The sequence below is a fragment of the Lontra canadensis genome, unplaced genomic scaffold, assembly GCF_010015895.1.
Source record: "Lontra canadensis isolate GAN:19392208 unplaced genomic scaffold, GSC_riverotter_1.0 scaffold85, whole genome shotgun sequence".
Lineage (NCBI taxonomy): Eukaryota > Metazoa > Chordata > Mammalia > Carnivora > Mustelidae > Lontra > Lontra canadensis.
Window position 1 is genome coordinate 2,796,039 of NW_022631079.1, and position 25,962 is coordinate 2,822,000.

Genomic DNA, 25,962 nt, shown 5'->3' on the forward strand with positions numbered 1-25,962 from the left:
GGAGAATAGAGAAAAGGGGTCAGAAACATTCAAAACTGAGCAAAACGGTAATCTGCCAGAGCAGCACATTCAGTTAGTCCCAAGAAAATGTCACCTAATCATGAAAACCAGAGCTACAACAACAAAAATATGTAGATGTGACCAGAGAAGAAAAGACAGAGAATAGTAAGGATACAGCTGACAGTTCATCAGAAAGACAGCAAACGACATCTTTAAAGAACTGGAAGGAAAAAAACAAAACCAGAAACCGTCAACCTAGAATTCAATGCACAACAAAGCCCCTTTAAAAATCAAGGAAAAAATAAAGAATCTTCATAGAAATTAAAACTGAGAAAATCTGTGCCCCACACTGCAAGAAATGCCAAAGGAAGCTCTCCAGGAAGAACAGAAGTGGTACCAGATGTAACTCTGAATCTAAAGAAAGGAATGAAGAGCCTTGGAAGAAGTCAGTGCACAGGTAAACACAAAAGAGCCCTTCTCTTAATTTCCCTAAGACCTCCTTGTTACAGATACTGTATTAACTGCACGTGCCTACACATATGTTTATACACACTTCATATATACGGTATGAAAAATAGGTACCTGTGTTAGTTTATAACATGTATAGATATAAAATATATGAGGATAGTACAACGAACAAGAAGGGGAAAATGAAACCATATTATAGGTTTCATACATTTTTTACACAAAGCAGTAAAATCTTAATTCAAAAAGGACTTATTAGACATGAATATTGTAATCTGTACAGAAGCTACAAGAACAACAAGGCAAAGAGGTATAGCTGAAAACCTAACAGAGAAATTAAACATATCTAAATTTAAACAAAGATAAGTTAGAAAAGAGGATATGGGGTTAAAAAAACAAAAGTGTCTACAGGCTGAGACAAATAACAACAAAAATGGGAGATCTAAAACTAACCACATCAAACAATTATGGTAAACAGACTAACCATTCCAATTAAAAAGCAGAGATTGTCAGAATACACAAAAAAGCAATCCCCAACTACGCACTACAACAAATACACTTTAACTGTAAAGACACAGATAAACACTTGGAAAAGCATACATGATCTCGATATAAAAACCAGATGAAGACAATAAAACTATAATATCACTCAAAAAACGTATGTACAGAATTCCTCAACAAAATACAGTATAAGCATAAGGATAGATGAATAAACAGTGAAGTATATAAAACAGAGGCCAAAAACAGATTACACATTTATGGTCGACTGATTTTTTTTTTTACCAAGTTACCAAAATAATTCAGTGGCTATAAGGACAGTCTTTTCAACAAACAGGGCAGGAAAAAACGGATATCCACATACAAAGACTGAATCCTCACCTCTACACCTCACACGGAACTAACCATAAATGACTAAAACTGTAAGCAGAAAAACATTATCTTTGTGATGATGGACTAGGCAAAGCACTCTGGATAAAAGAGAGAAACCCTGATAAATAAGACTTCATCGAAATTAAAACTTCTGCTTTTTGAAAGACACAGTTAAGAAAATAAAAGGCCAACCACCAACTGGAAAATATTCACAATACACATATCTGACAAAGGACTTATACCTAAAATACATAAAGAACAGCTATAATTCAAGAACTAAAAAGCATAAAAAGTTAAGAATAAAAAAGTCACCCATCCCAGTCTTTAAAAAAGCAAAAGACCTGACTAGATTACTTCATAAAAGACGACACAGAAATGGCCAATAAGTATGTGTACAATAATGACGATGAAATCATGATCATCAAAGAAACCACAGGAAAGCACAAAGTACCACATGATACCTACTAGAAAGCTGATATTGAAAAGACTAACAACAGCAAGTATTGGCAAAGGCTTAGAGCATATTGGAGCACTGACAGACATGTTTAAATACAGAGCCCCTTTAGGAAAATGTTTGACATTTTTTTTTATAAAATTAAATATATACTTATCCAGGGATACAATTCCAAGTATACGCAAAAGAAACAAAAACATGTATCTGCAGAGAGACTTGTACATTAATGTTCATGGCAGTTATGTTCATAACAGACAAAAACTGGAGCCCACCCAAACAGATAAGTAGATAAATTCACACCACAGAATGCTATTCAACAGTCAACCGCCTCCTCCATATTCCCTCTTATGTATCCAACAGGTATGTACTTGAACTCATGAGGACCGAACTCCCCACAGCCCTGGCACCCTCTTCCGGCATCTTTCCCCCGCCTTAGTAAAAGATAGCTCAACTTACCAGCAGCTCAGGTCAAACTCTGTGGAGAAACCCTGCGTGCCTCTTTCTCCCGAATCCACACCTGACCACACCCCAATCCCACTGCCCGTCTTTAGGAGTATATCCAGAATTGGACCCCTTCCTACTCACCTCTTGCCACTGGCCCCTCCCCCTCCCCTAGCCAAGCGAACATGGCAGGCCTAGACAAAGGCAAGAGTTTCCTAACTAGTCTCTGCACACCCTCCCAGGTCCCCTCCAGGATGCCCTTCGCAGGGCAATTAGAAGATTCAAGACACAAGTCGCATCACTCCACTTCTCTGCTTATGACCTCCAGTACCTTCTTGCCTTACTGAGAGCAAGAGTTGGAGTCCTCATGACACCCCACAGAGGCCCTGTGCGGCCCGGGCCCTACTTACTACCTCCTTGAGGGCTTATCCTTCGATGTCCCCGGCTGACTCCTCTCCAACCAAGCCGGCCCCCTGGCTGGTGCTCACGCAGTCTCTTCTGTAGGAGGGTCTTTGCCACGCAGGTTCCTCCGCCTACAACACCCTTCCCTCAGAGAGCCTGGGTCCGAGGCTTGCTCCCCGCCAGCACTCACACACCCCCACATCGAAAGGGGCGTGTGATGGCATTTTCTCCCATCACTCCACACGCCTGCCCTGTTTTATTCTTCCTCCCAAAACTCCCCACTAGCTGGCACATGTGTCTCTTCTCCCCCTCCCCATACAATAGAGCAGGGACCTCGTCCGGCTCCACACTCTAGCCCGCTACCTAGAACAGTGTCTACGGACAGACATGCAAGCCCCAGCGTGTGAGCGGATGAACGGAGACACCAGCCCAGGCAGCATAAGGAGGTAGAGAGGCCAGGAGGGCCACACGCAAACCAGCACGTTGCAGGAGCAGGAACCACAAATGTGGGCGAAGTCTCACCAAGACAAAAGGAGACAAGAGCTGTGGCGGACAGCGCTAGAATGCAGGCCAGGGGTCTACATGATCACCCGACCTTCACAGGCTCCAAATAGTAGCCCCTAAACACCACTCGAAACAGGCAAGCATCTTTAGGCCAAGATTAATGTGCCCTGAATCAATGCAAGACAGGCTTACACTCTTTGCGCACTTACATCTTCAACTGCAAGGAATGGCCAGTGCGAAGGAAAACCATCAGTCTGGGTGGTCTACTTGGCGAACGCTCAGCCCGCACGCTGACTTCTCATTCTCACAGACTCGTCCCTAGAGGGGGGCAACACTGTAACAGTCATCGTTACACTGAAGTAGGTCCTCAGAGCCACTAAAATTCAGTGAGTCTGCCTAGAAAACCCCAGAGCCGATCACTCTGGTCAGGAGTCTAAGAATGAGTGTCAGGGTTACTTAATAGTACATAAAATCCAAGTCAACAAACCATAAACAAATATTTGACAAATATTTTCTCCAAGAAGAAAGAAGTTTCTTCTTTATTCTGAGCAAGAAGGAAGAGTAACATGTATGGACTCAGATCACGACAAGAACCCCCAAATCCGGCTGGACAGTGTGGGACAACAGCAGTGGCAGTCCCTTGCTGTCCTCCCTCCACATGGAAGGCACGGGAGAGACCGCCCAGGACCAGTATCTCCTCACCAGGCCCACGGGGGGCCTTCCTTTAATCCACCACCGATTCAAAGTTTCATTATTCAGACAAACAGGACACCGCGCCCAATGATCCAAGCGAACTGCCTTTTCCTGGCTCCACGTCCACCACAGCGAGGAGGAGGCAGTGTCTCCAGAGGCACGGAGGGGAGGAGACGCTGTCCCGACTCTGGTCTCTGTCACTGCCCCACAGTCTTTCTGAAAGCTACACCTTCTGTCAGCTTCTACACAATCCCAGGCGCAACTCTTCCGAAACGTCCCCAAGAAAACGAGAACTGGAACATTTTTAAAGCAAAGTAATTTTGAAAAATCTTTCAATAGAGAAAAAGAAAAGTAGAAAGGGTAGTTCCCGATAAGTTCTTTCTTAACTTTCTTGAGAGACTTGAGGAAGGGGGATATAAGTTTGGGGCTCTGCAAGCTGAGTGGAGAAATTAAGTCTCCCTCCCTCCCATGACTCCGGCTCGTGCACAGACGCGGTTCAAACCTCATGTTGGTGATGCAGAACACACCTTACTAGGAGCTGGGAAGCTCCCTGAGATGAACAAAGGGGTCCCGTCCCTCTGAAGTCACCTAGATGGTGGAAAGTGCTGTGTGGTTGTGACAAATCTGGCTTTGGACCAGTGCTCTGTGCTCCTGCAAGGTTGAGCCTGCTTTCCCGGGTCCGGAGTAGGGAGAACATCTGGGCCTGTCTTCTTGCCCCCAAGAGAGCAGGCCCAGGGTCTCCTCCTTCACATCCTCACCAGGAGGTACCTTCACACCGAGGCCTTCCCTGCCTTCCTGACAATGCACTACCGGGCAATCCCACCCACACATGTGCATCTCACACATGCACACATACCCACTCAAGCAGACACTCCCGACCACTCTTCGGCTATCGTTTGGCCAAAACCCCGATCACTGCGCCCATACATTTTCCTTGTTCTCCCACTAGGCTGTTTATCCAAAGTCTTTCTCCCATTAGGCTATAAGCTCCAAGGCGTAGGTTTGGGTTTTGTTTTGTTTTTTTGTTTAAAGTGGTTCAGGGGCACCTGGGTGGCTCAGTCAGTTAACTGTCTGCTTTAAGCTCAGGTCATGATCTCAGGGTCCTGCGATCGAGTCCTGAATGGGGTGGGGGGGGTGGTCCCTGCTCAGTGAGGGACTCTCTGCCCCTCCTCCGCTTGTGCATTCTCTCTCTCAAATAAATAAAATCTTTAAAAAATAAAAATAAAGTGCTTCACTACCTCGAGTATCCAAAGGAGGGCCTAGAATGTAAAAGTGACACCAAAAATTTGGTGAAAAAAGGAAACTCCTGATAGTCCCCACAAGGTCCTGGGGTTTTCATTAGCGATGGAGTTCTGAGGACATAAAAAGGCCCTCTGAGGATATACCTTCAGAGAAGAGACGATCTGAGCTGTTTAATAAGAGTATTTTTAAATAAAGCAAACAGCAATGTCAGAGATGACACAGGTAGCTGATTACACGGCAAGGAGTACGGAAGAAACAACTATTGTAAACCCACAGGGGTGAGATGGCTCCGGGTTATCCCACCCGATGAGATGAGACACGTGACACACTCTTCTCAGGAAACAAAGTTGACTGAGTCTGAAAACAGACTCTGGGTTGCAAGTGGACACCCACTACGTGTTCTCTACCCCCAGACTTGCCCCAATCACCAGGCCCTTCACCGAGAAAGGGCACTCAGTCGGTTTTATTTTACTTTGATTCGCTCATTTTGACAGAAGGGAAAACCAACAGAATGTGACAATGTCGGGACAATAATCATGCTTCCAAATGTTTTTCTTAGTAGTGGCTTTTCTGACTGTGTGGGGGTTTATAATGACTTCATTAATAATTAACATTTTTCAGGGTGCCTGGGCGGCTCAGTGGGTTAAAGCTTCTGCCCTCGGCTCGGGTCATGATTCCAGGGTCCTGGGATAAAGCCCCGAGTCAGGCTCTCTGCTCAGCAGGAAGCCTGCTTCCCTTCCTCTCTCTCTGCCTGCCTCTCTGCCTACTTGTGATCTGTCTGTCAAATAAATAAATAAAATCTTAAAAAAAAATAATTAACATTTTTCTACCAAACATGTTGGAAGAAAAAGATTCTGTAAGTTCGACATTACTTACATAATCTTTGCTTCTATCTTGGTTTCTTTCCCAAACTATTACAGGGAGAAATAGCTATATACAGTCAAAACAGAAATACCCAACACATCTTTCAGCATGATATAAATAAATTACCAAAGGAAGGGTCCAGGATTAAAAACCCCTGCATAAAAAGCAAAAAGACTGATCCACATCTAAAAAGGCTTTCTTCATTTTACTAGAGGATTTCTTAGTCCTTTTTAAATTAGTGAACTTTCCTTGTCAACCTAAATTAATTCAATTTATTAAAAATATCATTGGTATAATTTTCAGAAATGTGTTCACTACATGAAAAATACAACTGAAAAGAACAAGAAAACCCTGGGAAAAGTCTATGTTATCAAACTTTGAGAAAAAATAATAAATAGTGAATGCTTTGGATTAAATAATTTAAAAGCCTCAAAATATTTATAACTTGGGTTGCAAGCCATCTTCTTCCTTAGAAACCATTTCCACCAATGCCAACTCAAAGTAAACATTCCAGTATTTTAATAACAAACAGCCATTTCTTCGTGACAAAACGTGAAGATCCGCCACACACACACATTTTATAAAATTAAAATTCCAGATCAGTTACTCAAAGAACTCAGGATGAATATTAATGCCTCTCAGCCCTTCAAAGATTAATGCTAAAATTTCTAACCATAATATGGTCTTATGTAAACATCTACAGCTAGTAACACAGCTGCCATGCTTACCATGTTATGTTTCTGCTTCTTTTCACGGCAAATATCTAAAGCACACTATTCCTTTTCAAGATTTCAAAGTCTGTATCTGTCCCAGGCCATTGTTATTCCTACTGGGATCATCACAACTTGAGCTTTCCACCACTCTAAGTCAACTCTGACTCCATCTAACATTTGCTGAGAACCACAACACATCCTGAAACAATTACTCATTAGCTTACGTCATGCCCAATATATTGCTGTTTCCAGGACCCTGCAACCCACTGTGGCAGACAGGGAGGTGGGCAGGGAGGGCTGGACGCATTAGGTCAGTAACTAAGATGGTGGGTCCTTTTCTGCAACATTAATCCAGGAGATTAAATAAACAGAAGATTAAAGTTCACAACAGAGTATGTGATTCCTTCAGGATTCCAAGGGGCAGACACATAGGTGACACACTCCCATCAGATGGCAATGCTTCTTGCTTTCCATGCAGCCACTTAGGGTTACTCCAAGAGTATACGGCCAACTGCATTCTCAAATCCTAAATGCGATCCCATAGATCCACACACTGCACAGAAAACCATAACACTCAGAATTTCTTCTTCAGATTGATTCCTTGTTTACATCACTGGCATAGTCTACTATTTGCAACTATTTTCACTTATAAATACTATTCCGCTTACTCAGAATCAAGCAAAATAACACTGAATAAAAGGACCAATGTCATGGATGTCACCATGAGGACCCATGGTGGACATCGCATCAGGAGAATTACTCGGGCATCACAGCGCATTTAGAAGGGTAGAACTGTATGATATAAAACATTAGGCAGCTAATTAAATCGATGAACAAAAATAAATCTCATTTCAAGAAGTAATGTCTCAAAGACATCAAGGTCTGCCCAACTCAAGAAAGCATCTTACAAGATACTATTCTCCACTTCATTCGAGACCTAATCTGATAGGTTGGAGCAGACACCCAAAATGAAAGAAGAAACTAGGCTTATACCCAAGTTTTATTTTTTGAGCTCTACTCCAAATGCCTTCCCACTTAATCTATTAGAAGCACCTGCTAAGAGGCCCCTGGGCGGCTCAGTCCATTGAGCGGCTACCTTCAGCTCAGGTCATGATCCCGGGGTCCTGGGATCAGTTCCACATCTCCCTTTCCCTCTGCGCTTCCCCCTGCTCATGCTCTCTCTCTTTTTTCTCACTCTCAAATAATAAAATCTTTCAAAAAAAATAACACACACAAAGAAGAAGCACCCACTAAAAACAAAGCAACAAAACCAGATCCTTCCTTCCCACAGAATGACACAACAGATACCTTACAGTACCCCTGCCCAAATAAAAATAACAAAAGAAGAAGAAGAAAATACAACATCTTCTTAAACGCATTGGTGAGTTGACAATAAAGGAAGAGATAGGAGAAGTGGGAAAGGTGCGGAACCAGAACCTCCGGTCACGCTGACCCTCTGTGATGATCCTTCTGCGGAGCAGAGAGGCCATAAACCCAGGTTACTCAGCTGTGAGCTGAACAGACCCCTTCATTACACTGGGCCCCACAGAACTGGGCCCTCGGGATATGGGTGATTTCTTTTTAAAGTGGGTATATTTGGGGTGGGGGATGGGGTGGAAAATCTCCCTTGAGAATCTATAACTGGCAACGAGTACTCTGTGGTTTTGTGGTCCAAATTCAAAAACCACAAGTAGGGAATTGAGCTGATGGTGCCTACTGGTACCTAAAAGGAGCAAATGTAACTACTTCAAACTAGGCCTTAAAGAACTTGCACAGATAAAACTGCTAAGGAACGTGAGTTCACAGTCAATAAACCACTAACACGCAAGGAAACACATCACCATGAACGAGTGCCAACAGACACAGGCAAATGAGTCAGATCTGAAAAGATGTCACATACCGGAATTCAAATGCTGGAAGGCAACATAAAATAAGCAGATTTAACATATCTCAATAAATAAGGGAAGTCTGAAAAGGAGTAAAATCTCATTTAAAAGTATTACCACATGGACATCAGAAGGGACCAAAAATAATGGCTAAATATTTCAAAATTAAAAAAACATATTTATTGAGCACCTATATCCTAGGTGTTGTACCTTTGTCTAGTCTCTGTAGACAAAGCAGTAGGGTGAAATAAATAAATAAGTAAATGAATGGATAAATACATAAACAAAACTTGGAAGTGTAAAAATCCTTTTTTTTATCAAGGACAGTGTAAACAGCAGATTAAAAATAAGCTGAAAAGAAACTGGTGACTCAAAAGACAAATGCAAAGAAATGATCCAGAATTGTGCAGGCAAGGACAAAAACAACAAAAAAGAAAAAGGGACACAGACCAGGGAAGTGAGAAACTCTTACCATATGCCTGGTGGGGGGGTTCTTGTTGAAGAAAATAATAAAGAAACTAGGTAGAGGCATTATTCTAATAAATAATGGTGAAATTTCCCTAATATCAATCTTCAGACTCAGAAAATCCAAAAAGTCACCATCAGGAAAAGGGGAAGGGGCAAGGAAAGAGAGCTCCCCACTTGGATGTAAGAAACCACGAGCACCAAAGACAAAGCAGAATCTTTAAAGCCGTCAGAAGGCAAGAGAGTTGAGCTATTTGAACTGGACTTGGAACATCACATGGGAGTGTAGCAGGCACAAAAGGAAAGGAATAAGTCTCCCACAGAGCAGTGTAAGCAAAGGCACAGAAGGAAACAAAAACGGGTCATGCAGATTTCACAAACTGCCAGGCTCCGCCGCACTGTATCCGAAGACAAGAATGTCCTCCCACTGTCCGCATCAACCCTAACACAGAAACCGGTCTCCTACAGCCCCTAACAAGTTAAAACGACCACCCCTGCGGACCCAATCGCTAAAGTTACCTTCCACCACCAGTGCTCGTAAGGCTAGCCCTCCGTCTCTCCTAACCTTAGAACTTTGGAGGCACAGCTACGGAACTGTGAACTTCAAAGCACGTCAGTCTATGGCAATTCCAACTGGAGGGCTTATGTCAAGTACCAAATCCAGGAAGCCTGGTGTGCCTGCAGGAGAAATACAGGCAGAAGGGAAACCTCAAGTAATACCATGTGAACGTGTGTTTTCCTTCTCTTGGCCAAACTCCCCTAGGTTTTCTATGCCATCGTGACTCCCAGGCTTTCCTTCCTGATAGCGATGACTGGAAGAGAAGAAGGACAAGGAGCACTGCGTTACAGTCCCTGCCTCAAGCCAGCCTATTCTGGGGGGACCGCGTCCACTGACTGTTCACCCCTCTCGGTTGTAAGCACCTCCGTTGGGGAACTCACATGAAACAGCCAAAGAAAACAGCGGGGTGGACGCTCGGGGTGGCGGGGGAGATGCTCACTGAACGAGTACATGAAGCCTCGACCACATTAAACACCCAGGAGAGTGAAAATCTGCAAACGAGAATTTGAGAAGTTCAGAGATTCCTCTGTGAATGCCGGAGCTGCCCTGACCTGTGTGACTGTGTGGCCAGACTCCAGGCCCCACTGCTTCGGAAGTAGCAGGAGGAAGCTCGTGCCACCATTCAGGGGAATTGAGCCTCGTTGCTGCGAGCAGCGCAGGAAGCTCATGAGGGACAAGGGGCGGCCGGAGCAGACACTCGTCCCAGCCACGCAGAGGTTGCTCGGTTCACCATCAGCCACGGGATGCGGCCTCACCAGTGCGAGCACCAGGCTCGTCCAGAAGCCTCCCCCTCCACGAGGACGAGGCTTATTTAACTGTTTGTTGTAAGGCTGCCTGTGTAATAATGCAAAGCGTAAAAGAACTCCTGGACGTGTCTGCCCCGTCAGTGTCCCCGCGGTGTATAAGCAGTGAGGCAGGGTCATTGTCAAGAGAACAGTCCAGGAAATCAAACCAATCTGGGTTCTAGTGCTGGCTCCGCCAGTCTCCGAGTGCCCGAGGCCAGGCAAGCTGCCTGACGCCCTAGCCACAGCCGAGTCACACTTCCAAGAAAGCAGACCCACCTTCCGCCAGGCTTTTGGTGAAGATTCAAAATAGGTATAGGTACACAGAGCATCCGATAAGTAAATAAAAATTCTTCAGAAGCCTAAAGAAACAGAGCTTCTAATCATATAGCCCACTACTGAAAAATAAAGTGGATTCCATTTATTCCCAAACTGACTCACACTGAAAGCTCACATCCTTGAGGGCAACTTCCCAGCGGGGCACACCAACAGGACCACTCAGCCAACGCTGTGCACTTGAAGACATGGGTCTACACTTGGAAGGATCTGGGCTCCAGAAAACCTCTGTGAACTATATGAGAAGATTTCTGGCAAAGTTGAGTGTCTCCGCTGTGTTATCTTCACTAACCCGGTCCTGGAAGGGTCTGGGTGATGGGGGCGGTGTCGGAAACAGGCAAGCCCAGTCCTCTGCCTACACCAGCCTCGGCATCAACTCACGACTTATCCAAGAACCCAGGAGAGCCTCCGTTAGGAAAGGGACATTTTTCATCACATCTCAGACTGATAATATAGTCTCAGTAAAATCATGAAACAATAACTCTTGAAAATACTAAATTTCAATAAGCTCATTCAATGTTTAAGTATGATCATAAACCAAGAATCCATGAAATGAGAACAAGTAGCAGACACTGGTGGAAAAAATAGAGTGGAAGAGTTATGATACCATGGGCACCAGGGTTGTTTCAAATCCTGACAGCAACACGGTCTCCACAGCGCCAAGTGTGAGATAAACATACTGCCCACCTCCCTGTCTGCCCAGCTGCACCATGGGAAATACCCACTTGGACCCTCAGGATCCTCATCTAGGAAACAGGACTTGTTTAATGTTCCTATGATGATGTGATGATCAAAGACATAAATACTTGGCCCAGGGTCTATCTGTAGCGTTCTACGTTGGTAGAGTAAAAGGAAAACAAAATAGCCAAATGGACCAAAGTGACACATACAGGACGTGGCCACTTCCATAAGAAAAGAGCCAGCAGGAGCCTGGGTGGCTCAGTGGGTTAGGCCTCTGCCTTCAGCTCAGGTCATGATCTCACGGTCCTGGATGGAGCCCCATATCAGGCTCTCTGCTCAGTAGGGAGCCTGCTTCCCTCTCCCTCTGCCTTCCTCTCTGCCTACTTGTGGTCTCTTTCTCTGTCGAATGTATAAATAAAATCTTAAAGAAAGAAAAGAGCCAGCATATCAAGAGACACCCACTGAAGGTCACAGGATAGGAAATAATGGGTGACCCTGACCTTGACAATAAGCGTTAGTTACTGGGAAGATAAGAATTACAGGCTATCAGCAAGGAAATGAAGTAAGCCCACCACACCATCACTGGGTTTGCGGGGAGGACGCAAAGGGTCAAAGTTCACAACTCACTGGGCATCTGTCAGGGGAAGAATAAAGCCAGGAAGGAATAGCTAATTCAAAGGCCACATCCTCACTGAGCTTCCATACTGGCTGCCCAGTTCCCAGAATCACAGGCTACAAATCTTCATCACTCCTCTCTGCCCAGAGTTGCAAGCTGCCTTTATGGTCTTTCTTGGCCTTCGGGCAACAGAAAGGGCTCTGGAGACCCTGCCTCAGAGCTGTGTCAGGAGGAGTTAAGAGCAACAGCCCCTGCAAGGTCAAGTTGCTTTTGGGGCCAGAAGGTGAGCAACGCCTATCCCTGAGCACAGAGAGCGGCTCCGGTGGACAGGGGGCAGCAGAACGGGCCAGGGCAGGGTCAGCCCCAGCTCTGGCTCCCACCTACCTCCCAAAGCAGCCCTTCTGCATCTACCGATGGGCTCCTTCCACGTTATTCTCACGCACGCTTCCTCGGGCCGGCTCCTGTCTCTTCCTTCATGATGTTCCCAACCACACGCTTCTGGGAAACCCCCAAAGATCTCAGTGGTGGCCCTGGAAGAAAGGAGCAACATGAGCTCAGCCACGGGGAAAATGGAACCATCTAACCCTGAAGCTCAGAGGCACATTATCAACTCAGGCCACGTCACTGGAAGCGAAATGAAAGTGCTAGATCAGAAAACAAAAAATGCACAACAGGCCTTCCCAACTCCTACCCTCCTCTTTCCAAGCTTTCTGTTTTTTAGAGCCTTTTTTTTTTTTTTTTTTGCCAAAAATACACATAACTTGAAACCGCACCTTTTCTTCATTGAAAACTCAAGTCTGTAACTCTCGACGTCACAGAGGCATTTCTCTTTTTATGTATTTATCTACATTCTTTGTCAAGGAATAACTGATTTTCATAAATCAACTACATCAACCTCAGTATGAAAACAAACGGTAACTAGGGTTACCCTCTTTACGAGTTGATGAAAAGGTGGTCCCTTCTCTGAGGCCAAACCATTACCCTTGCGAATGCTACCTGCTGGTTACATCCGTGTCAACGGGTTTCTGCATAACCAGGAAGTTAGAGATGTTTTTGCATCTGACAAAGAACAAAGAGCCCTCTTCATACAGTCCCTCATCGACAGCTGCTGGTACTTCCACACAAATGTGTAATTTAATGGCAGCTTGCAACAGAGCATCTCACTGTAGTCGCGTTTCATCAACAGCATTCTGTTTTCTTCTCTCTAGAACCATCTATCAGAAGTGCATCCTCAACCCTTTCCAGGGTCACATAAGCCCTGCATCACTGACTAGCTGATGAAGGTGAAGGCTACTCTGGTACCACTCAAATTTCAGAAAGACCTTTAGCTCTCTGAAGCCCATCCTTGGACACCAGGATAAAAATCCTAAGGCCATGTGCCAAACAGGATGGCAGCCATCTTGAACCTACCCAAGAGGATTAACTTTTTGAGGAAACAATTCTTGCGATAAAAGAAACCACTCTTAGCACAGAGAATCTTGTCAGAGACTAAGGCAGTCCCTTGATTACCCTCTCTTTATCCTGTCTATGAGAAATAGGACTATACCCGGAAATAATCAAATACAGGTGGTCTCTGGGTTATGATGGTTTAACTTACGACTTCTTGACTATGACGATGCAAAAAGCAATACACATTCGGCAGAAACCATGCTTTGAATTTGGATCGATTCCTGGTCTAGGGCTCTGCAGTAGAATACTCTCTCATGATGCTGGGCGGCAACAAGCCTCAGCTCCCAGGCATCCAGCAGACATGAGGGTAACTTACAGCCATTCTGTACCCACACAACCCCTCTGGTTTTCATTTTCAGTACTGAATTCAGTATTGAATAAATTACATGACTCATTCAACACCTGATTATAAACTAGGTTCTGTGTTAGTTGACTCTGCCCAGCTAGAGGCTAAGGTCAGCGTTCCAAGTATGGTTAAGGTAGGCTGGGCTGAGCTATGATGCTCAGTACATTAGCTATAGCAAAAACGCATTTTCAACTTACAATACTTTTAACTTAGGACGTGTTTATCATGACATAAGCTCACAGTAAGTCGAGGAAGTTGTGTACAGTTGCAAAGAAAGCTACGGTCACAAATTAACTGAAAAACTAACAAAAATTAGGCCTGTCATTACACTGACTCAAGACTATTGAATTAAAGCTTCGGAGTAAAATATACATAAAAGAACATCATCTCCTGATAATAAAACATACAGAATAGACACCTAAAGATAAAGCAAGGATTTTGCCCCCACAAGAAAAGCGTACCTCAGGAAACAGGTATCATCTTATACTCAAGACCTCATATTATGAACAAAAATCTGTTTATTTTGAATTATAAAATAATGTTCGGGAAAGTAACTTCAACCAATGTTGGCCTTAGATGTTTTCAGAGAAAAGGAAGCAAAGGAACAGACTCAACAATTATTTCTGGAGGCACATCCTAACAAGGGCATTTATAGGATACCATTTTTTAAAAGCCCCAAATCCAGACTGCTTTTTTAAAATGATATTTAATTATCACGATTAAAAAATGACATTTAATATCATTTAAAAGAGCAATCTGGATTTTGGAATAATCGATGACCCACAGAATGGAGCTGTTTATCTCTGCTTGCCTCCAAATCGCCCCGCAATTAGAATTGTAGTAAAGCGAGAAAAAGACCAAAATTCCTAAGGACAAAGAGAAGAGAAAAGTAGGTGAGAGGAGACAACAGACATCAGCGACTTTGGAAGCCGAAAGCAGAGATGACCACCGAGCCCTGCAGAGCATGCTGGGACCTCCCTGCCCAGAGAAGCAAACAGCCCCAGCCAACTGCTCAGGGAACGGGGCTGGGGTTCCTCAGAAGGACAGGGGAAGGGGCGGGCTGGACAGGGACTGACTAAAAGTCTGAACAGAGCAGTTAGACCCTTCCCTGATGCCATGCACAAAAATTAACTCAAACTGGATTCAAGGCCTTCACGGAAGAGCTGACAATAAAAACTGCTAGAAGAAAACACATGATGCTGGGCCCAGCAATGATTTCTTGGATCTGACCCCAAAAGTGCAGGCTACAGAAAAAAACATAGACAAATGGGAACAGTCAGTCACAATGTAGACTATGGGCTGGGAAAAAATATTTGCAAACTACATATACGATAATGGAGCTAATACATAGGATACATAAAGAATTCCTACAACCCTGGGGCAAATAATACATTATATGTTAATAAAAATTTTTTAAAAAAAGAATTCCTACAAGTTAACCCAAAGGACAAATAACCCAATTTTAAAAACGGCCAAAGCACTTGAAGAGACATTTCTCCGAAGAAGACACAGAGGTGGTTCAGAGGAATATAAAAGGGGGCTCAGCATCACTGATCATCAGGGGAAATAAAAATCCACCTGAGAGAAGCACCTCACACTGTCAGTGGCTGCGAAGGAGGGAAGGGATGAAACCACAAGGTGCTGGTGAGCACGTGGGAAAAAAGGAGCCTGTGTGCGCTGCTGGTGGGAAGGCAAACTGGGGCAGCCCCTCTGGAAAACAGTATGGAGGCTCCTTAAAAACTTGAAAATAGAGCTACCCTACGACCCAGCAATCGCACTAATGGGTATCTACCCTGAAGAGTACAAGAACACTAACTCAAAAAGCTACGTGCAACCCTGTTTATTGCAGTGTTATTTATAACAACCAAATCACACAAGCAGTCCCAAGTGTCCACTAACTGATGAATGGATAAAGAAGATGTAATACACACACACACACACACACACACACACACACACACACAGGAATATTATTCAGCCATAAAAAAGAATGAAATCTTGCCATTTGCAATGACATGGATGGAGCCAGAGGGTACAATGCTGAGTGAATTATGTCAGAGAAGAACAAATATCACATGACTCCACTCATAGGTGGAATTTAAGAAACAAAACAAGTGAGAAGCAAAGAAAAAGAGTGACAAAATCTTAACTCTAGACAAATGACTGACGGTCACTGAAGGGGAGGTATGGGAGGAGGATGGGGGAAACAGGTGATGGGGATGAAGGCATGCACCTGTCACGATGAACACAGGGTGATGTAGAGAACTGCAAATGAGTATATTGTACACATGAAACTAACAGAACACTAAATGTTAATTATAGGTGAATAAAATGTGGGGAAAAATTTTTAAATAAAAAAAAATTTAAAACAAAGATACCTGCACACCCAGGTTCACTGCAGCACTATTCACAATAGCCAAGAGGGAGAAGCAACCTAAATGTCTGTCAATGGGTGAATCGTTAAAGAAAAAGTGGTACAGACACAAAATGGGATACTAACACTTAGTCTTAAAAAATGAGCCAAACTATGGAAAGAACCTAGATGTCCATCAACAGATGAATGGATAAAGAAGATGTGGTATATATATACAATGGAATACTATGCAGCCATCTAAAGAAATGAAATCTTGCCATTTGCGACGACGTAGATGGAATTAGAGGGTATCATGCTGAGCAAAATAAGTCAATCAGAGAAAGACAATTATATGATCTCTCTGAAATGAGGAATTTGAGAGGCAGGGCAGGGGGTTGTGGGGAGTAGGGACGGAAAAAATGAAACAAGGTGGGATCGGGAGGGAGACCAACCATAAGAGACTCCTAATCTCACAAAACAAACTGAGGGTTGCCGGGCGGAGGGGGGTAGGGAGGGTGGTGGGGTTATGGACATTGGGGAGGTTATGTGCTATGGTAAGTGCTGTGAAGTGTAAACCTGGCAATTCACAGACCTGTGCCCCTGGGGCTAATAATACATTATATGTTAATTAAAAAATTTAAAAAATTTTTTTAAAAATGAGGCAATCCTGTCATGTGCTACAACATGGAAGAACTTTGGGGACATTATGCTGAGTAAGAGAAGCCTGTCGCCCAAAGAGGAAAAGTTTAAGACTCCATTTCCATGAGGTACGTGAAGCAGTCAGGCTCTTAGAGATCGGGAGTAAAGAGTGGATGCCAGAGGCTAGGGCAGGAGGATGGGAGAGCTCTGTCCATGGGTACAGAGTTTCAGTTTCATAAGATGAAAAAGTTCTAGAGGTCTGCGGCAGAACAGTATCAATAGAGTTTACACTACGTACTAGGCACTTAGAAATGGTTAAAATGGTAAATTTTATATTTTTTGTTTTTTACCATAATTAAAAAAAAAGGTAGGAGGAGATTATTCTGGATTACCTAGGTGGATCCAGTGTAATCACAAGATTCCTAAAAAGTGAAAGAGAGAGGCAGAAGAACTCAGAGAAATGCAGTATGAGACGTATTTGACCTGTTCACTTAAAGCAGCCCCTACCTGGAAGGGGGCCAACAACCAAGGATGGCAGCCAGCCTGTAGAAGCTAGAACAAAGTAGGGAATGGATTTTCCTCTAGAACTGCCAGGAAGGAAGGCAACCAGACACCTTGACTGGGGCCCAGTGAGAACCATTAAACTTCTGACGTACAGAACTGTACAGTCAAAAAACTACCGTGTTGTTTGAAGCCAAAATGTGAAGGGGCAATTAGAGTCCCAGATCTTTTCCCCATCCAAACAAACCATCCCTATTCCTATCAAACAAGAACAGGATCCTCTTTTTAAAAATAAAATATTCAGAGACCAATAAAAATTAAAACATGCTGGCAGAAATTAAAAGTTCAACAATAATAGGAAAATCTCTCAGAAAGAACAAAAACACACAGAGATGGAAAATAGTTCAGAAGGGACGCCTGGGTTGCTCAGTCGGTTAAGAGTCCACATTTTGCTCAGGTCATGATCCCAAGGTCCTGGGATCAACCCCTGCATCGGGCTCCTGCTCAGCAAGAGGCCTGCTTCTCACTCTCCCTCTACCCGCCACTCCCCCTGCTTGTGCTCCCTCTCTCTCTTTCAGTCAAATAAATAAATAAAATCTTTAAAAAACAAAAAAAAATTCAGAAAAAAACATAAGAAAATGAGAGAATCAAACCAGTGGGTCCAAATATCCAAATAACAAGCTCGCAAGAAAGAGGAAAAAAAGAGTGGAAAGGACATTATCCACGTAGTATAAGAAAATTTCCCAAACTGAAGGATATGAGTTTTAGAATTGAAAGGACCACTGACATCAAAAGATTGTTAAGACCTGTGTCCCAGCTGGGAACTTCAGCACTCTGGGGGATAAAGAAGAGTCAAACATTTTCCAGAGAAACAAAGCAGATCACACACAACCAGCTGGGAAGCAGAACTTAAGTGTCACAATGCTCAGCCACAAAGAAAACCCAGTCGTAATAAAGCAAACATTAAATACTAATGTACTCACACACAGTAACATGACTATACGCATCAAGTGGAGACAGGAGGGGGCGGCGCAAGCTGAGAGTAAGGGATGATGTGTGAGGGCTAAATCCTTAGCAGGAAATCAGTAAAAGTCTAAAATTTTAAGAGAGACCAATAAGTGACATTCACAGCCTATGGTGTGTTATTTAGAAACAGGCAGGCAAATGCGAGAGAGTATAAGGAGAAGAGTCAGAAAGGGCTGCCTCTGGGCACAGGAGTGATGGCAGCGTAAGTGCAATGGGGGATGGCTGTCACCGTACTGTGTTTTCTTTTAAAGATTCATTTATTTGTTTGAGAGAGAGCATGTGTGAGCGGGCAAGAGAAGCAGAGGGAGAGGGAGAGAGAATCCCAAGCAGACTCAGTGCTGCATGAGGAGCCAGATGTGGGGCTCGAGCTCCCAACCCTGAGATCACGACCAGAGCTGAAATCAAGAATCAGACGCTTAACCAACCGAGCCACCCAAACATCCCTGTTATAGTATTATTTTAATTGTAAACAATGGGCATGTACTTACCTCAAAATAAATATACTAAACAAATGAATAGATGGAAGCAAGAAAGAAGGAAAGAATATTTAACAAAGCCAACCCACAAACCGTCACCCAGTGGACAGCTCCAAGATAACAGCTGTCCTAACACTGGGCACGTGGTTACTAACAGCTTGGAGTAAAATTTCCAATTATAGCCTCACACACAGATTCCCAATGTGCTGCACCGCAGCCAACCAAAATGGTAATGTGCTCTGGAAAATGCTACTGGGAGCTTTAACAATGTGACCAATAATAGAGACGCCGACATCAGATATGTACGTAAGGACTGGGAGGAAAAGGGAAGAAAACTACTCTGAGGTAGGAGACAGCATGAGTTATAATATTGTATGACAGAGACACACTATTATTAAATATACAATAAGTGACTAAGTTAATTAAATGGTATAGGTAAGCATTTGACTATTATCTTTATATACCCAAAACATTCTTTATATATTCAAATTGGCCACAAAAATTGGGTGTTTTTTTTTTTTTTAAGGTCTTCTCCGTGGAAAAACATGGGAAATACAAATCAAGTCTAAAAGGTACATAAAGAAATTAAAAGCCCATTTACCTGAATCATGTTGCTTTTGTCTGTATCAATCTTCCTTCCAACCTAGAAGAAAATACTAAGTAAATTAAAATGTAATGAGCAGCTTATAAGAAAACAAGCTGTTTCTAAGAAAAAAAAAACTAAAACCCAAGGTAACTACTGTTTACTTCTTGTTCTCTATCCATAGCAAAAAACTGTTCTTTCCCACTTCCCAGCTAATTTCTGGCTGCCACGGTATACAGAGTAAATTTTATTAGGCAAAGTCATGCAGAAGCAAGCAAGCAAATCCACCACTCATAAAAAAATGTATAACAAGTATACCTAATGGTAGAGCATGAGTTTTTTTGTTTTTGTTTTTAAAGATTTTATTTATTTATTTGAGAGAGAGACAGTGAGAGAGAGCATGAGCGAGACGGTCAGAGAAAGAAGCAGACTCCCCGTGGAGCCGGGAACCTGATGCGGGACTCGATCCCAGGACTCCAGGATCATGACCCGAACCGAAGGCTGTCGTCCAACCAACTGAGCCACCCAGGCGTCCCTAGAGCATGAGTTTTAAAACCATACACTTTTCTGAATTATCTCTTCTCCAGTCAGGCAAATAATTTGCTAATTGATGATACAGAGAAAGATAAAAAAGCAAGAAAAATTCATTTTTCAAACTATAAAAATTACTACAGGGTAAAAGGGCAGCAACCTGTTTAAATTCTCATTCTTTATTGAACACAATTACTAGCAAGTAGAACATTTACAGACCATGTATATGAAAATGAGTATGATCGAAGAGTTTCTAAGTCGTCTTCGACACACACCCCCTTAAAGGCTTAGACTTGCTTCCTCATTTAATTTCATTAAAGACTTTCTCAACTAAGAATGAGCTATCACCCTTCCAATACCAGTGTGAATTATGGTACCTGCAGAAAGAGGAAAAAGTTACCCCTTTTTTTTAATTAAAAAAGATTATTTATTTATTTGAGAAAGAGCGAGAGAGCATGAGCAGGGGGAGAGGCAAAGGGAGAAGGAGACTCCACGTTGAGCAGGGAGCCCGATGCAGGACTCGATCCCAGAACTCTGGAGATCGTGACCTGAGCAGAAAAAATAGATGCTTAACTGACTGAGCCACCCAGGAGCCCCAAAAGTTACCTTTTTAAAAACTTAAGTAACATTTGTATTAACGTATTGCCGGCATACAGAAAAAAAAAAAAAAAAGAAAGAAAGAAAAAAAACAGAAATCTTGAGTGACTTGCTTAATTTACCTAAAGCCAACACACCCTTGCAGCCACCGCTCTCCCCAGAGGTCACCTGTCAAACACCACACATTAGTTTCGCCTGTGGGCAAGGTCCTGTTATCCAGACATCTGTCTGAGAATCCACAAACCCCTGTATCCGGACCAAAATAAAATGCTCTGGGAAGAGAGAAGCAAGTCATCGCTGATAACAAGGAGATACTGTCTCAGAAAGATGCTGACACATCAGAGGAAACTGTTTTGGCTGACTGGATGGTTGTTTGAGGTCGACCTGCAGCATCTTGAGACTGTAGGATACAGAAGCTATGATATAAACAGATGCATGTCTCACTGGTGGTTAGATAAGGGAAGGGAGGACGGAGATTGAACTCCTTTCTATAGGTACAAAAAAAAACAGCTATGAAAATACAGGTAATAACCAGACGAGTTTGGGCTAAAAGCAAGACTAAAGGACAGATCCATCAACTCCTCTGATCTTCCAACCGCTCTGAAGCCTGCAGACAGATAAGGAAGCGGAGTCTCCAAGTGGGTAAGGGTGACAGGCCAAGCTCAACAGTAGGTAAGGCCAAACAGTTCCTCCTTTTTTTTCCTAAAGATTTTACTGATTTGAGAGGGAGAGAGAGCACAAGCAGGAGGAGCAACAGACGGAGAGGGAGAAGCAGACTCCCCGCTGGGCAGGGAGCCCAATGCTGGACTCCATCCCGGGACCCTGACATCATGACCTGACCAAAGGCATGTGCTTAACTGACTGAGCCACCCAGGCACCTCCAAAGCTGTTCTTCTTCATGGCTTCTATGCAGGGCTAGAGACACCAGAAAACCAAAGGAAAATGTTCAGAAAAGAGGCCAGGCTAATTAGATACAGAATATACTATATGGTTCCTGCTCGTGAGTCATTTAAAGGCAAAGATCAAGCAATCGGGGTCCATAAAAGTCTTCTGAATTACCAGAGAGTTGAGTAGTTCTGTCGTTTGTAAAGTAGGCCCACTTATCTTTCTGAGCCTCAAAGGAGAAGTTTCAAAAGAAATCCGTACACTTCGCAAGGTGTAAATTTCTGTCATGTTCAGTTGTTTTATGCTCTGTATGCTTTTCCCACTGCAGCAGGAGAAATCAAAAGAACATGATGTCCGTGAGGAGAAGTCACAGATGCAGAGGCAAACTGCCACCAGACAATTACTGAGGACCCTATGATAATGCCACCTTCAAACGACACACCGTAGCTGCATGAATATTTAATTCAATCATAGATATTTTCAAAAAGCAGGGAACACGGTTCAAAAGAAGAATGTTCTATTCTGCTACTCGAAGACGGAGAGGCAAGAAAACATCCAAGAAGAGCGGAGGTAAGACGCCATGTGATGTGCTCGCCGAAAGGCATGTCGCTCAAAGCGCCTTCTGCACCCTCACTGAGAAGTATGAAATAATGTCAATAGCTAGGACCTTCAGACACCATATGTAAATCAATTAACTGCCTTTACATTTAATCCGGAGAACTGTGCAAAGCAGGGAGGCCTCAGGATCCCCCGCTGATCGGATGCAGCCGCTAGGCCCAGAGGGATCAGGTTACTTGTCCAAGCTTGCAAACCTGGCCAAGGTCACAGTGCGAGGAAGAAGGAAAGAGTTCCCATCAAGTCTGCAGGGTACCAGTGACACTGTTCTGGCTTCCAGATGAAAGTGACCAAGCCTGCTGCTCCATTTAAAAATCACTTAATGATTCTTTCACTATTTCCTGGTTTCAAATTGCTTCTGGTTTATCCTGAATGAAGGGTTATCGGCCTGCCTTCCCCCTGTGAGATGGGGTAATGTCTTGATGGCAAGTGGCGTGAGGACAGAACCAAAAATAGGCCTGGACGGTCTCTTTTTCATAGAGGAGCTAATGGTTCAAGCAGCTGAGAGCTCTCTGGGGATCTTCTGTATATGGGATCGGGCCCACTTGCACAGTAAAGCATACAGGGGAAAAAAAATTACACGGGTTGGGCTGTGGCTCTAACTTTCAGTTGAGACCAAGTGCAGTAAGCCAAGGACCTTCGCAGACAGTAACCCAGCGACAGGCAGGAGAATACTGGGGAGAAAGAGGACAGAATAAGGGAGTCTTTCCTTATTTGCTAATTCTGGGGAGCAATACTCACCCCGCTCTGTGTCTCTTAGCGCTGACTTCCTCTCCAGAAAAACCACACTGGGGCGGAAGGCTCAAAAGGGTGAAAAGGAATGAGCGTTAAAGAAGCAAGGCTTCTTCAACTGAGGAAGGAAAAGATTCAAGTTCACAGCATTCCAGAAGGCATGGCCAGCTCCCACTTTACAGGTTTATATTTGAAGGGCCAGTCCTGTCAAACCTTATCACTTCCTCCTGGGGTGGCTTCATCTTGGGGGCCAGCCTGAGCGATGGGGAGGAAGAGGATGCCCACAGGACAACCCCAGGAGACGAAGCTGAAATCAGCTGCCACTGCCCACCACGGACACATGACAGGAAACTGCGGTGGGCACGCTTCACTGTTGGCAGCCCCAGCCCAACTCTGTAATTATAATTCAGTTATTTCTTCTCAGTGGGACGATGGTGTGTAATTAGACGAGAATAATACGGAGACCAGTAACAGCACAATATCAACTTAATTATACTTTTCTATTTTTATTACATTTTTCCATTAAGATGACACTTTATTAGAATAGTAAAGACCACTGCAGCTTTTCTCATTCTCACTCATAAACAGCAAATGTAAATTAAGTCTTAATCTCCGACTACAAAATCCAAAGTACAAAGTTAGTGCTTTCTTTCTAATCTCGAACAAGCAGCACAGTTTAATTGCACGGTTTCTCTCTCTCTCCTGCTTGGAGGAGAACCTCAGCAGTCTCTCAGGAGGGATGGATTCAGGGGCAGGCATCAGGTCAAGTCTACACGACCGGAAGGGGCCGCGGGCACCTGCAGACCCCGCCAGGCTGCCTTCTGGTAGCAGCTGGCATCACCCTCTTCACCAGGGAGAGCAATGTGGGAGGACACTCCAGGAAAGCCTTGATCTGCCCCTCACTTGTTTCTTTCTAGCTACCGAGAAGAACACATATTTAATGAAAATTAAAGGAGCTGAGCATAAAGAGAACGTTCCGATTTCCTCTTTAAACACTTTGAAGCAGTTCGGACTTGAGAAAAAAAACCCAGCAGGGCTGGCCAACCCAGCTGCCCTAACCACTGCCGGTCACAGAACCGCCCTTTCCCGGCCCCGGAAGAAGGAAAATTTAGCTAACTGGTAAGAATACAAGATGCATTAAAACGAAATCCCGAACTTAGTCCAGTGTAGGAGCAGATTAATTTATTAACTCCAGTTCTCGGCCGAGAATCAGCCCCGTGACTCGAAGCAGATGCGGGCGGACGCGCGTCAGGGCGTCAGCGCAGCCCTCTGACTTCCGGGGACTCGGCCACGTGATGCAGCTCCATATACACAGCCGCAGCGGATTGGACCTGCAGGAACACCTGACCACAAGGCAGCCACTCATGGGCTGGCTGGGAACCTAAAACAATGGGGCCAGCCAATCAGATGGCTGCCTCGAAACCTGGACTCCAAAAACCCTAAAGGAAGTTGCTAGTTAGATGCTGGGGTACAAGGCCAAGCGGGCTACTGCTGGGGGTCTGGGCCAGCGCCCTGAGCCACATGTGTCGTGGGAAGTGCACACCGACCCGGGGTCAGCCTGCCCTGGTTTCCACCACTAGCAAATCACCGCAGGCAGAGCTCATGATGGCCACGGACGCTGAACTTACGGGGAAGGACCTGCGATGGACGCGTCTGGGTGGGACAAAACCACCTTGTTTGAGGTCGAACAGCTCACATCACTTGGTAAGGAACCTGAGGCCAAAGTCTTAAGGAAATGGAGGCCTGTTCAAGTTCCTCTCTCGTCAGGACTGCAGGTTTCTCAGCTAGAAAGGAAGGCCACTTGGGGGGAGGGTCTCTAAGTTCTGTCTGTGACCTTTAACCTCGGCCAGTGCCAGGCGAGTCAACAGGCCCCTCTGTCCCGAGGAGGGCTCTACCGGGGTCAGTGACGGGAAGCATTCTCTCTCACCTGGGCCGTCACATGATTTCTCATCCGATTAATTGGAATTAACAAATTTTTCCATAAAGGTTCCCAAAATGTGCCACTTTCCAGGCTGTCCCATTTTCTCTATCTATACAAAGAATACCGGACTTTTTCAGTTGTTTGCAGTTACTCTATTTTTCATTTAAAATAGCCAATGATACAAAATCCCACCTCTCCCTTAAAGAAACTATAAAAAGCACAGAGAGTAGTATTTGCTTAGTCATTAGTGAGAATATTTGTATCAGGAATAGTGCTACCATCTTAACCATACTTTCAGCATTCCACTTGGGTGGGGTAGCGGTGTGGGGACATGGTACCAAAACCAGACACTGGGAATCCAAATACGTACCCTAACTACCTATCTCAGCACGCAGCTTTTAACAAATTAGACAGGTATTTGTCTCAAGGTCTAAAACTGTAAGCATTCAACAAATGAAATTGCTCAAAATATTTTTAGAATGATGTCAGAAAAAAATGTCCAAGATTTTGAAAGGAACAAAAGAAAACTCTTAGACGTCCCTTCAGTGGCATGCTAGACATCACCAGGGCCCACTGGGGGCCATCCCAGTCACAGGACTAGGAACCTCTGACCCACTGTCTATTTCACAACTCAGTGCAACTGGCAGAGTTCCAAATAATCTGCCACAGCAATGCAAGTAAGATTTGACTTCTGCCTCAGAGAAAAGATAACCCAAAACAGTACTTTGTACTGTTCTTTTTCTAACCATAAAATCATGACTTTTTTTTCCAGTTCCTCAGATTTTCCTTTAATTTCCTCATTGAGTTAAATAAAACCTACATGTTCATTTTATATCTACATGAAATACATTTTTAGCTTTTTGAAAACCATTCCTTGGCTGTGACAATCCATTTTAAACATCATTCCATTAAAAACATCTAGAAAAGGGGGCACCTAGGTTGCTCAGTCCATTAAGTGTCTTCCTTCAGCTCAGGTCATGATCCCAGGGTCCTGGGATTGAGTCCCACGTCAGGGAATCTCCTTCTCCCTCTCTATTTTCCACTCTCTCACTCTTTCTCTCTCAAATAAAAATAAATAAAATTTTCTAAAAGAAAATAAACATCTAGAAAAGTACTCACAGAAACTAGTAACAGTATAACTCACTAGGCTATGAAGTAACTGGTCCATGCTATTTGGGAGTCAGTGATATGGGGTAATATACCAATGTCAATGCCATCAGTAAAGCAAGTTACATTCTCAGTTCTTTATGTACACCAGTACGTGACAACTGATGTGAAGCACTGAATTCCAAAGGCAGAGATGTACATCGTGCATCCACTTCTTAATGGATATAA

The 25,962-nt window shown here is 43.9% G+C and overlaps 1 protein-coding gene across 4 annotated transcripts in view; it reads right to left on the reverse strand.

Annotated features, from left to right (window-relative positions):
- The window catches only part of SGMS1 (sphingomyelin synthase 1), a 179,565-nt gene that overhangs the window by 122,701 nt on the left and 30,902 nt on the right, over positions 1–25,962 (reverse strand). For 2 of the 4 annotated variants that reach the window (XM_032883017.1, XM_032883011.1), the window contains exons 2-3: positions 19,365–19,406; positions 12,358–12,503 (exon numbers count right to left, since the gene is read on the reverse strand). The gene's annotated coding sequence lies outside the window, so the exon portion shown is untranslated. Of the gene's footprint in view, positions 1–12,357; positions 12,504–19,364; positions 19,407–22,715; positions 22,735–25,962 lie in introns of those variants that run through there. The other 2 variants (XM_032883012.1, XM_032883013.1) reach the window with 2 other exon arrangements.